Source organism: Chiloscyllium plagiosum, unplaced genomic scaffold (genome assembly GCF_037043375.1).
Source record: "Chiloscyllium plagiosum isolate Xiang-an unplaced genomic scaffold, Cpla_swu_hap1 HiC_scaffold_12, whole genome shotgun sequence".
Classification (NCBI taxonomy): Eukaryota; Metazoa; Chordata; class Chondrichthyes; order Orectolobiformes; family Hemiscylliidae; genus Chiloscyllium; species Chiloscyllium plagiosum.
The window spans coordinates 13,747,894-13,761,996 of NW_028270150.1; the positions used below are offsets into that span (position 1 = coordinate 13,747,894).

General features: G+C 41.0%; 1 pseudogene across 1 annotated transcript in view; it reads left to right on the forward strand.

Annotated features, from left to right (window-relative positions):
* LOC122554853 (E3 ubiquitin/ISG15 ligase TRIM25-like) overlaps positions 1-13,018 on the forward strand; it is a 35,747-nt pseudogene extending 22,729 nt beyond the window's left edge. The window contains exons 7-8 of the transcript XR_015758783.1: positions 3,474-3,583; positions 11,560-13,018. The product of XR_015758783.1 is annotated as an E3 ubiquitin/ISG15 ligase TRIM25-like (transcript). The remainder of the gene's footprint in view (positions 1-3,473; positions 3,584-11,559) is intronic.
* The last annotated feature ends 1,085 nt before the right edge of the window (positions 13,019-14,103 follow it).

Here is a 14,103-nt window from a genome sequence, read left to right on the forward strand (position 1 = left end):
ACAAAGGAGTAGATAACAATCTGGCTGGGAAGGTGAATAGTTGTTAATGGAGCCTGTAAGTGGATAACAATAGGTAGTGTTTATTGGCAGATGAGGTGATAACAAGGAATAAGGGGCTGGGATATGGGAAAGTTCAAGTCCGAAAGTTATTGAACTCATTATAGATTCCAGAAGGCTGCAAGGTCTGCAAGTGGAAAGTGAGGTGTTATTCTTCCAGCTTGCACTGAGCTTCACTGGAGCAGTGCAGCAAGCCTGAGACAGAGATGTTGGCCAGGGAACAGGGTGGTGTGTTAAAGCGGCAAGCAACTGAAAGCTCAGGGTCTTTTGACCGGGCAGTATGCAGGTGCTCTGTGAAGTGGTCACCCAGTCTACACTTTGTTTCCCCAGTGTAGAGGAGACTGCATTGTGAGATCATAAAACCATAAGACATAGGAGCAGAAATTAGGCCATTCAGCCCATCGAGTCTGCTCCACTATTCAAACACGGCCGATACGTTTCTCAACTCTTCTCCCACTTTCTCCCCGTAACCGTTGACCTTCCTGACAATCAAGAACCTCTCTATCTCTGCTTTAAGTTTCCTCAGTGGCCTGGCCTCCACAGCCCTCTTTGGCAATGAATTCCATAGATTCACCACTCTCTGGCTGAAGCAGTTTCTCCTCATCTCCATTCTAAAAGGTCTTCCATTTACCCTAAGGCTATACCCTTAGGTCATAATCTCTTCTACCAATGAAAACAGCTTCCTAACATCCTCCCTATCCAGGCCATTAGCATTCCGTATGTTTCAATTAGTTCTCCTCTCAATTTGTCTAAATTCCATCGAGAATAAAGTCAGAGTCCTCTTTAGTCAGTTTTGCCCGATTACTCTCTTGAAATCTTGGGATATTATGCATATCTTCCATTGTAAAGACTGACACAAAGTTTGTCACCATTCCTTTGTTCCCCACTAATGTCTCTTCAGTGTCATTTTCCACAAGCCCAATGTGAGCAGTGAATGCAGTCGACTCGATTGTGTGAAATGCAGGTAAAGTGCTGCTTCACCTGGAAGAAATGTTTTGGCCCTTACACACTGTGGAGGGAGGGAGTAAATGGGTAGATGTTACACACTCTGTGGTTGCAGGGGAAATTGCTGTGTGGCTTTGGGGGTGCTGTTGAGAGTAAAGGAAGTGTGGACCAGGGCATCCCGGTGGGAATGGTCCCAATGGAAGGTGAACAAGGGAGAAGAGGGGACTATGTGTATGGTGGTGGCAGAAATGGTGGTTAATGAGCCTCTGAATGTGGATGCTGGTGGATAGTAGGTAAGGACAATGGGAACCCTATCACTGTTATAGGAGGGAAGAGAGGGAATGAGAGCTGAATGTGGGAGATAGGTCAGACCTGGTTTATGGCCCTGTCAACAATGGAGCTGGGGAAATCCTGGTTGAGGAAGAAGGTGAGCATCTGGGAGACTCCCTTATTGAAGTTGACCTCATTGGAACATATATGATGGAGATGGAGGAACAGGGAGAATACATTAGAATCTTTACAAGAAGCAGTGTGTACAAACAAGGTAACATCAAATAATACTTCATATTTTAAAAATAATAATACATAAAATTATGGGGGACCTATACACATTGGATAGGGAGGACACACATTTCCTAATTGAGGGTCAACATCCAGAGCCATACACCTCTGATCTTCTTCCAATTACCATAAATATGTTACTGAAAAATGCATTTTGTGATGGTATATGCTGCAAATACTCAGCACTGGTCATGACCAAAATAAATGTTTAATGTGGTGGATAGAGAACAATGTGGTGGATGGTTTTGTCCTAGATGATGCTGAACATCTTGAGTGACTTTGGAGCTGCACGTATCCATGTTTGCATGGTATTGGTTAGCTCAGCCAGCTGGCTGGCTGATTGGCTTCCAGTGTGAAGTGTTACCAACAGTGTAGGTTTGAATCTTGTCTCAGCTGAGGTTACCCTGAAGGTTCTGTCTTTTTAACTTCACCCCTTTGCCGGAGATATTCTGACCCTTAGGTTAACCACACCACCAGTGGCGTCTGTCTGTCTGTCTCTCTCTGGGAGAAAGTAGGATCTTGGCAATTTTGCTTTTTGCAGTGCAGCAAATAATTAGGAAAGCTAATACAATGTTCTTATTTATTAAGAGGGGAATTGAATACACAAGTATGGAGGTTATGCTTCATTTATTCAGGCAGTTCTTCTATAATGTGATGGTTGTGTCCTTGTGCAAACCTGCATTATAGAAAAATCGTGCTTTTGAAACAGAGCTTAAAGTGCTGGCAATGTAATCACCTTCCAGCCAAAATACCTTTTTAAAAGTTTGTGCTATGTAAATAGGGTCCCCAATTCATCAATCGTGTTACAGTGAATTTGCATTAATGAAACATGCTTTATAGCAGAATAACCTATACTGATTAGACCACATTTGGAGTATTATGTACAGTACTGGTTTTGTCATTTACAGAAGGATATAAACATATGGAAAGCTGCTCAGCTCCTGACCTCGGTTCAAAAAAGCTGAATTCCAGAGGTGAAGTGAGAGAGACAGCCCTTGACATCAAGGCTGCATTCGGCCCTAGCAAAACTGGAATCAATGTGTATCAGCAGGGAAACTCTCTGGTGGTTAGAGTCATACTTGACATATAGAAAGATGGTTGTGATTGTTGGAGGTCAGTCATCTCAGCTTCACGACATGTCTGCAGGAGTTCCTCAGGATACTGTCCACATCCCAACCATTTTCAGTTGTTTCATCAATGACCTTCCTTCCATTGTAAGGTCAGAAGTGAGGAATTTTACTGATCATTGCACGATGTTCACCATTCACGACTCCTCAGATACTGAAGTAGTCCTGTCCAAATGCAACAAGATCTGGCCAATATCTAGGTTTGGGCTGACCAGTGGCAAGTAACATTCGCGCCACTTAAATGCCAAGCTATGACCATCACCAACAAGAGACAATCAAACCACAGCACCTTGACGTTCAATGGTATTAGCATAATTGAATCCCTCATTATCAACATCCTGGGAGTTATTATTGATCAGAAACTCAACTGGACTCACCATATAAATGCAGACACTACAAGAGTAGGTCAGACTTTAGGAATACTGTGCTGAAAATGTGTTGCTGATTTTCAGCTCTGATCTCCAGCATCTGCAGTCCTCACTTTCTCCTTTAGGAATACTGTATTGAGTAACTCACTTCATGACTCCTGACAGCCAGTTCACCATTGACAGGGCCCAAGTCAGGAGTGAGATGGAACAGTCCCCACTTCCTGGATGAGTACAGCTCCAACAACACTCAAAAAGCTTGACCCCGTCGAGGACAAAGTAGATGAAAATCCCTGGAATTGCGCCCCTCAGTGATCGCCAAAACTTTATTTGTTGCAGCAATCACTCTTTTTGCTCTTCTAGTGTCTGATCTGAAATATTACCACTCATTAAAAACTTATTCTGTCTTTCATTACAGATCTGTTGGCACTCAGAACATGACTCTGAACCTGTCTAATGTTTATCAACTTATGTGGCAGAGGATGAACCAATCTCAGATGTACCAGTCAGCGGTGCTGGATATTATAAGTAAGAAAGTTAAGCATGTTAAACCTTGGAAATTTGTTCCTTTTACCACTGAGGCTATATGGGTTGCATTGGGTACCATCTACTAGATGCACCGCAGCTTTTTGCTAGGATTTAAACAAAACCTTTGAAATCTAGAACCTCAATCAGATAGACAGGCCTGTGCATCATTGGAATTTTTCAGTGTTAAAGCTACCTTCCATGCTTACACTACCCTGACTTGGAAATGTATCACCATTACTGCAGCATCCTTTGGTTAAAGTCATAGATCTCACAATGTGGGAACACGATGCAAATATCCTCAATAGAAAGTTTTAGAAGCTAGCTCACTGTCGCCACCAGAAAGACTGTTATGGATGGGCAGTAAGGACTGGCTTTTCTTGTGACATCTGCAACTAGTTTCAAAAATTTTTAGAAGTTTAATTTGAGGAACAATGAGCAAAATACATAAAATCTATTTGGTGATTTGAAAGTATGCAAGAACCCTTAGGAAAAGTACAAAGAGATGAAAGATAGAATATTAAAGGAAATGAAGGTTTGAGTTATAAGGAGATGTTGGATAGACTAGGATCTTTTTCACTGGAGCAGGAGAGGTTGAGGGGTGACCTTATCAAAGTTTATAAAATCATAAAGGATATAGATAAGGTGAATGGCGGATGTCTTTTCCTGAGGGTGGGGGATTTCAAGGCTTGGGGCATTTTTAAAATGAGGAGAAAGATTTAGAAAGAATATGAGAGGCAACCATTTTACACAGGGAGGAACTTCCCGTGGAAGTGATGGATGTGGGTACAGTTACAACATTTAAAAGACATTTGAAGAAATACATAATAAAAAAAATGTTTGGAAGGATATGGGCCAAGTGCAGGCAGGTGGGACCAGTTTAGTTTGGAATTACGATGAGCATGAACTGGCTGGGCCAAAATGTCTATTTCCCCACTGTATGACACTGACTCTATAACTCTCTATGGTTAATATCCTGCTCAGATCATTGACCCAGACCTTGACAGATCCTGTAAAATCAACTATCTTATGAATTCTATCCAATCCATTTAATTGCAAGGGAGAAAATGCCCTGGCTGTCAAACTTTATGGAAATGTCCAACTCACTGACCCTGTATCTCTTCCCTTCTATTGTTCTTTTTTTCTCCCTTATTCCTTCATGGGATGTGGCATCATTGGTCGGGCCAGCATTTATTGGCCATCTTTAATTACACTTCAATGGAGTGTCTTGCTGGGCATTTCAGGGTCAACCACTTTGTTGTCACATATAGGCCAGACCAGGTAAGGACAGCAGATTCCCTTCCCTGAAGGACATTAGTGAACCAATGGGGTTTTATGACAATCAGCAATGGTTACATGGTCACCAGTAGCCCAGTTTCTGGTTCTAGATTTTTCTTAAATTCAAATTTCACCATCTGCTGCATTAGGATTCTAGCATACATCCCTTGAATAATAGTAAGGTTCTGGATTACTAAACAAAATACAAAGAACTGCAGATGCAGAAAATCTAAAACAAAACAGAAATAGCTGGAGAACCTCAGTTTGACAAAAGGTTACTGGACCCAAACAGTTAACTCTGGTTTCTCTCCACAGATGCTGCTAGACCTGCTGAGTTTCTCCAGCTATTGTGTTCTCGACCAGATTACTAACAGAGAGACATTACTGCTATAACACCACCTCTTCTTTCCTGCTGTCCCAAAAGGACAACATCTATTGTGTGTCATGGAGAGTTTGGTCTGGAATTGATTACAAAGTTTGTATTCACTTTTTCAGTGCAGTGTTTCCTTGAGGAAGGTAATTTGGTCAGGGAAATTGTTTCACATGTCAGTCCTCCAAGAAGAGAAGTTTTAATCTTTGGACACAATTTAATCTTGTAATTTTAAACCCATGTCTCTGCTGTCTATTTTAGACAAATAGAAATTGATTGGAACCCGTCAACTCTATCACCATTTTATCATGAGGCCAGCAGAATCCTGGAAGGCAAATTTGATTAATTTTGACTTTTTTTTGTTTGTCCAGCAATTCTTATGTACAAATGTAAGACCACATGCATTAATGATTGAGCATTTCAGCCCCTCAATGATTATAAAGTCAAAGGCCACGTGTTGCCATAAACAAACACATAGATCTAGATATCATCTATCAACCCCTCAGAAAATGAACAGGAAATGACATCACCATAAACCACAGGAACCCCATCCAGGACAAACATATAAATAGAAAGCAGGAGGCAACAGCTTCGCTTCACTTGGAGGTCGCCACTGATGATGTTACCTAGCCAGGTAATGAAACATCTGGATATCAAACCTACAGCTCAGCGAGCAAACCTACACCCTCAAATCCATATTCCTGCCTAACCTGATAACCTTTCACACCTTTGTTTAACAAGAATCTATTCACCTCCGCCTCACACTCTGTTTCCACTGCCTTTTCAGGAAGAGAGTTCCTATGACTCTCAATCATTTGAGAGAAAAACTTTTGCCTCATAGAACATATAACATTGAACAGTACAGCACAGTAAAGGTGCTTTGGCCCTCAATGTTGTGCTAGCCTTTTATCCAACACTAAAATCTGACTAACCCACATACCTTTCATTGTACTATCTTCCATGTACCTATCGAAAACTCACTTAAATGTCCCTAATGTATCTGACTCCAGTACCTGGCAGTACATTCCATGCACCCACCACACTCTGTGTAAAGAACCTACCTCTGACATCTCCCCTAAACCTTCCTCCAATCACCTTAAAATTATGCCCCCTCATGATAGATATTTCTGCCCTGTGGGAATAAAATCTCTTGCCATCCACTCTATCTATGCCTCTCAACATCTTGTACACCTCTATCAAGTCACCTTCAACTCATCAACTCGTTCTCCTCAGCTCCAAAGAGAAAAGCTTTAGCTCCCTCAACCTTTCTTCAAAAGACATGCCCCCCAGTCCAGGCAGCATCCTGGTAAATCTTCTCTGTACCCTCCCTAAAGCTTCCACATTTCTCCTATAATGAGGCAGCCAGAGTTGAACACAATATTCCAAGTGTGGTCTCACCAGGGTTCTGTAGAGCTGCAGCATAACCTCGTAGCTTTTAAACTCAGTTCCCCTGCTAATGAAAGCCAACACACCATACACCTTCTTAATAGCCCTATCAACTTGAGTGACAACTTTGAGGGATCTATGGACATGGACCTCAAGATCTCTCTGTTCCTCCACAGTGCCAAGAATCCTGCCTTTAATCCTGTATTCTGCATTCAAATTTGACATTCCAAATTGAATTACTTCACACTTTTCCAGGGTGAACTCCATCTGCCACTTATCAGCCCAGTTCTGTATCCTGTCAATGTCCCGTTGAAACCTATAACAGCCCTCACACTATCCACAGCTCCACCAACCTTCGTGTCATCAGCAAACTTATTAACCCACCTTTCCACTTCCTCATCCAAGTCATGTATAAAAATTACAAAGAGCAGAGGTCCCAGATCTGATCCCAGTGGAACACCACTGGTCACCAAGCTCCATCTACCACCACCCTGTGTCTTCTATGGGTCAGTCTATTCTGTATCTAGACAGACAAGATTTGCTGTATCCTATGAATCATTTCTTTCTGAATGAGCCTACCATGGGGAACCATATAAAATGCTTTGCTAAAATCCGTGTACACCACATCTATTGCTCTACCTTCATCAAAGTGTTTTGTCACATGCTCAAAGAATTCAATAAGGTTTGTGAAGCATGACCTGTCCCTCACAAAGCTATGCTGACTATCTCTAATCAAACTATGGTTGTCTGAATAATCATAAATCCTGCCTCTCAGAATCCTCTCTAATACTTTGCCCCCCCCTCCCCAGACATGATACTGATTGGTCTGTACTTGCCAGGATTGTCCCTATTCCCTTTCTTGAATAAGGGAATAGCATTTGCCACCCTCCAATCATCGGGTATTTCTCCAGTGGGCAGTGAGGGTGCAAAGATCATTGCCAAAGGCACAGTAATTTCTTCTATCACTTCCTGTAGTAACGTTGGGTGCATCCCATCTGGCCCAGGGGATTTATCTACTCTTATGTGTTTCAAAGGTTTTAGCAAATCCTCCTTCCTAACACTGATATGTTCTAGCATATCAATCTGTTTCACGGTGTCCTCAGAAATGTCAAGGTCCCTCTCAGTAGTGAGTACAGAAGCAAAGTATTCATTAAGGACCTCCCTATCTTCTCCAACTCCACACAAGTTCCCTCCACTATCCCTGATTGGCCCCACCCTCACTCTGGCCATCTTGTTCCTCACGTAAGTGTAGAAAACCTTAGGGTTTTCCTTAAACCTACCCGCTAAAGCTTTTTCATGCTCCCTTTTAACTCTCCTCAGTCCATTTTTCAGTTTCTTCTCTGTTTTACAATGGACAGCCTTGATTTATAAGCAAAGTTTTAAATCCTTCCAAAAGAGGAAACGTCCTTTCCACATCTGTCCGGTTGATTCCTTATGATCTGTTTGTTTCAATCAAGTTGCCTTTTATTCTTGTAAACTCCAGTAGATGCAATCCCAGCCTGTCTAACCTTAAACTTGGAGCATTATTTCTTTATTTTCTACGGAAAAATAATAATCACTATACTGTAATTACTGCAATGTTTAACTTTTAATTTTGTTCTTTCTTTCTACTTTGTTTTTAACATTCTGTACCTAAGTACTTATACCCACAATGTTGCCTTGTTTGGCACCATTATACCCTTTTCATTGTACTCCTGTACTTTTGTACTTGAGTACATGTGATGATAAAGTCCACATCAAATCAATCACACTCAATCCAAGTATTAATCTAATAAAACAAAAGCAGCTGAAATTCTGAAACAAATACAGTGAACACTGGAGAAACTCATCAGGTCTAGATTAGATTACTTTACATTAGATTAGATTACTTTACAGTGTGGAAACAGGCCCTTCGGCCCAACAAGTCCACACCGACCCGCCGAAGCGCAACCCACCCATACCCCTACATTTACCCCTTACCTAACACTACGGACAATTTAACATGGCCAATTCACCTGACCTGCACATCTTTGTGACTGTGGGAGGAAACCGGAGCACCCGGAGGAAACCCACGCAGACACGGGGAGAATGTGCAAACTCCACACAGTCAGTCGCCTGAGGCGGGAATTGAACCCGGGTCTCTGGCGCTGCGAGGCAGCAGTGCTAACCACTGTGCCACCGTCCCGTCTAATAGCATCTTTGAAGAAAGAAATAGAGTTGACATTTTGTGCAGAACACAGATTCTGTAGAAGTGTTATGCTGCACTCAAGATGTTAACTCCACTAGTCAAGCAACATCTCTCCAGAATGCCTATTTGCATCCTTCATTAAATAAGGAGACCAATACCATGTACGATATAAGGTGCATAGTATTGGTTCAGGCTCTCAATACAGTCTCTTGATACAGTGCCATGTATAAGATAAAGTCAGTATCTTTTTATTTTTTCTCTATTTTATATTGTGGGTTGAAATGAGAAAAGAACTGATTTTAAATCGAAGGATTGCTGAAAGATCACTGTATAATTTTTGACAGCTAGTAAGTTGACATTTATTATAAACATTGCTTTATACAGCTGCTGTTCTAACAGTGTTAGAAGAGGCAGACATACTGGAGCTTGGGTGTGTATAAAAGGAGACTTAGTCATGAATAAGTAACTGATTGATCTTTGCACTAGTTATCAGTGATTGATGACACTGACCTTCTGCCTGCCCATAACCATGCAATTAGTTCACAGGTAGCTGAACAGCTTGCTGCTGTGAACAAGACAGAGAAAAACCATTCAATCTCCACCAGCCAAAATAAGAAAATTATAAATAGATGTTGATAGGAGAAAGAGCCAAAACTTGGCAGATAACCACTCACTGAAATTCTATCTATCTTGGTCATAAGAAAAGACTGGCAACTCATCATCGAAATGCAGAGAAACTTCAGAGTGCTTTGGTGCAGAGGGAGCTTAGTGCCCTTGTGCATGAATTGCATATGACTAATATGAAGGTACAACAGGTAATAAGGAAAGCAAATGGAATTTTGGCATTTATTACTAAAAGAGAGCATAAAAGTATAAGTGCTAAGTTGATGACTCTGTTCTCCGCAGTACATGAAAATCACTGTAAACCTGAAGAAAATAAGTTTATTTTGTAATCAGTAGTTGCAGTAATCTGTGTCTTTTAAGTATCAGGCCATGATCCCTTTATAAGTGTGATCCAGTCATCCTGTAACTTATATAAACTCCTGCAAACAAGTAGAAGTATCTGAAGAAGGGAAGCTGAGAAGCAGCATTCTGATCAGCACAAGAATCATCTCAGCAAATCCTGTGAACATTGCACAACATTCCCAATCTTTCTCTCACCATGATACTTGTGTGTGTGTGTGTGACATAGTCATACTTACTGAGAATGTCCTGAGAATCACCAACCCAGTCCTGGATAGACCCAGCAAAGATGGTGGCACGGTGGAATCCAGTTGGAGGAATGTTGCCAATGGGAATCCTCAACATTGACTTCATACTCCATAAAGTTTCATGTCATCAGGATAAACATGGGTGAGAAAACATCCTGCTGATTACCACAAAATTTCCTTCCTTAACTGCTGAAACAGTACTCTTCCATGTTGACCAATGCATTGCAGCCTCCTCCAATGGTCCCCAGTGTTTAAGGTGCCAGTCTTTAGCCAATTTTGTTCACTCCACTTGATGGCTAAACACACTGCACTCTATGCCCTGACAAAATTCTAGCAATAGGATGAAAGACTGCTACTCCAGAGCTAATACACTCCGACCAAAGCTGTTCCAGTACAGTAATGACACTGGCATCGACTGACATTGTGGAAAATTGCTCGGGTATGTTCTGTCCATAAAAAGTAGGACAAATCCAATCCAGCCAATTACCGCCCCATCTGTCTACTCTCCATCATCAGTAAAGTGATGAAAGATGTCATTAACAATGTTATCAAGCAGCACCTGCTCAGCAACAACCTGCTCCCTGATGTCCAGTTTGGGTTCCACCAGGGCCACTCAGCTCCTGACCTCATTACAGCCTTGGTTCATACATGGACAAAAGAGCTGAATTCCAGAGATGAAGTGAACAAGACTGCCCTTGACATCAAGGTCACAATTTCCAAATATGGAGTTAAGAAATCCTATCAAAAATAGAAATCAGGATTGAAACTCTCCTCTGGTTGGGAGAGCACAAAGGAAAATGTTTTGGTTATTGGAGGTCTGTGATCTCAGCTTCAGGACATCTCTGCAGAAGTTTCTCAGGATAGATGTTTTCTACATCAATGTGTACAAAGATATTATAAAAACAACTGGGGCAGATGGGACTTGAACACAGTTCCTCAGGATAGAGTCCTGGACCTAATCATTTTTAGCTGCTTCATCAATGCTATTCCCACTATCATTAATTCAGATTATTCAGATGAAGTTCAGCACCATTCATGATTCTTTGGATATTAAAGCAGTCCATGGCCTAATGCAGCAAGACTTGGACAAATCCCAGGCTTCCAAGTTGGGATGGTGAGCAGTTTGGAGCAGATGTTGTCACAGTTCTGCTCCTTTTTTCTGCTGCACTTGTCTTTTTAAAAGATATTAGACATTGGTTTACAGACAAACATGGTCACTAAAGCAATTTGGTTCTGTATAGGAGCATATGAAGAAACAAGCAAACATTGGAGTTTAAGTCCATCCAACAAGCAAACAAAAGACATTTCTTACTTGTACAAAATTATATTTACATATATTTGAGGTGCTGGGAGGGTCCGATAACACTTTGTTATATTAAAACTGCAAGAGAAAATGCAAATTGCTGATATAATTCAGATGATTTAAAATTGATCAAACTTGCAGTCAGGGTTTTAATAGATTCAGGTCATTCACTTCAAAGCTAGAAATATTTTCTTCCTTGTTACACATGCTCCATTAATAGTTTTACTTGAATTTGACTTTTCTTTTTTTCTGGTTCAATTCCAGATGGCTCAGTATATAACTAAACCTCAAGCTGTGGAGAAGTCACTGAGAGGATGCCACAAGATTACATGTGTCAAGCATCAAGCATGATTACTTTTAAAGCAAATACTATCTTCTTTACTGGGAAGCATATGCTGGCTGACTTACTCCTTCTGCCACTTATTATTGATTATTTCAGAAGAAAGGTTTGGTGGATTGATTATCACATTGCCTTTCAAAGTTCACTGGTTGGTTTGCTATGTTTACATTATGTTAAGGTAGGAATCGGGATTTCTGGTCAAGCTCTCGAAATGCTGCATTAACACCAACCAGGGATATTCTGGCTCTTTTGGAACAAGCAATCGCATATCCACTGCTGAAAATTAGAAAATACCTGAATATATATTCAAGATTATTTTGCTAATCTCTTGCTTCTCAAATGCTGACATTCTATTGTTGCTTTCTCTTGTTTCTTAAACTTTGTATTGTTTCTTAAATTAATCCTGTTTCCTGGTCTCACCTAGCATTTGATCACTCTGACGATTGAAAAATCTCCAGAAACCTCAAATTGGCATCATCTTTCTGCTTCTATGGTGTTTCTGAAAGAATCCATCTTCTGTATCCTATGTCAAATGTCTTGTGCACCATTGTAAGATGGTCCAAAGACATCTATCTTTAGGTAAAGATCTTAGATTCAACATTCTAATACTGACACTAACCTTGTTGGTTTCCACTTAGTTCTCTTTAATCTCTGTTTACACCTCCACAATTACTCAATGGGACTTGCAGGTTGCCGAACACCATTCCAATGACTTTAAGACAGATCTGCTTTTAATTCTGTTTAGCTCAGCCTTATGAATGTGGTGAGTGATGTATCAAGTAATTCCCCAATTCATTTTTTGGCAGATTTATCCTGTTCTGTTTTGTATCAGTCATTCCTATTTAATAGTAATTGGTTTCCTTTTGTGTTGATCAAAGTAAAGCATTCATCCACATTTTTACAACACAAGTTACCAATGGAACTTAAATTTTGTTTTAAGTTGGGACCAACTCTTCAGGGATCAAATTGTCAATCATGGCCTGATCTCCAGGTTGGGCTCTCAGTTAACACCAGTATGTTCACAAAAATCAGAAGAATTTCCAACATTACCTAAATCCTACAGAAGTTTTCAATGTTGACAGCCTTGATAGAGTACACAAAGATCCTCTGTTTACAAAGCCACCCTCAAATCCTCACATAAACGTGGGCTATGTTCAATATTTCAATTGGACACCTTCACTCAAGATAAACACAGAAGGTATATCCTTCCTTCTGCATTTTCCAGTGTGTGGGATGGAAGAGCTACACTACCACTGATTTCAAGTTTCTTTTGCTTGAATCTACTAGTTTCTTTTCGTTTCATATTCTCAAGTAAATCAAGCTGACAATTTTCATGGTGAATATTCTGTCTGCAACAAATAAAGTAACTGAAGGATGATATGAGATATAACATGGTGATTGTATTGGAATAACACATATCCAAATGTATTGATTTGATAGAAATTGTGTTGGCTTTCTGCAGCAGAAGACTATATCTATATTTGAAATAAAGTTTGAATTTAGCAAGTTGCAAGAATTGTGAAAAGTTGGATGTTTATGTATGTAGAAAGGTGAAGTCACCACAGTCTTACCAGGCCATAGGGCAGCTCTCTCATTACAGAAAGATGACTGGAGGTGTTTTTAGCGTAAGGACTACCACGCCTCAGGTAAGGACAGAGGTTGAGAAGGACAGTCCTTCATGATAACCTCAGCTGGTGCAGGAATTGAACCCATGCTGTTGGTATTACTCCACATACCAACTCCACATAGAGAGTCACCTGAGGATGGAATTGGACCTAGGTCCCTGGAGCTGTGAGGCAGCAGTGATAGCCATTGATTTAAGACTGAAATTATTCATGTAAACTGTAAACTTTCTCTACTCAAGATGAGTATACTTTACTCAAAAACAATTTGAGTAGGTTGAAGATCTGTTTAATCTGTCAAAGAGCCAAAGAGCCTGTTTGGTCTTATTTTCTGGAATGGTCAGGCTGCAAATGAGGTAATTGTGGTTCTTTTGACTTATTACCCCCGCCAATCCTCCCAAACTCAGGGTACTCAGGATTCCCCAGCCTATTGAGTGTCCTGCATTGTCACCCAGTCCCTTGGGATCCTTCCAGTTGGTGAAAAATTCAGCTGAGACTGACAGCTGCACCCTCCTCAGATGAAGGCTCCATTGACTTAGCCTGATTTGGTGTATATGAGGGAGGGTTTGTTAAAACAGGTTACTGAAATGTTACAGCAGGGGTTCTGAGCTGAAAATGTGTTGCTGGAAAAGCGCAGCAGGTCAGGCAGCATCCAGGGAACAGGAGAATCGACGTTACGGGCATAAGCCCTTCTTCAGGAATGAGGAAAGTTTGTCCAGCAGGCTAAGATAAAAGGTAGGGAGGAGGGACTTGGGGGAGGGGCGTCGGTAATGTGATAGGTGGAAAGAGGTCAAGGTGAGGGTGATAGGTCAGACTGGGGTGGGGGCGGAGAGGTCAGGAAGAAGA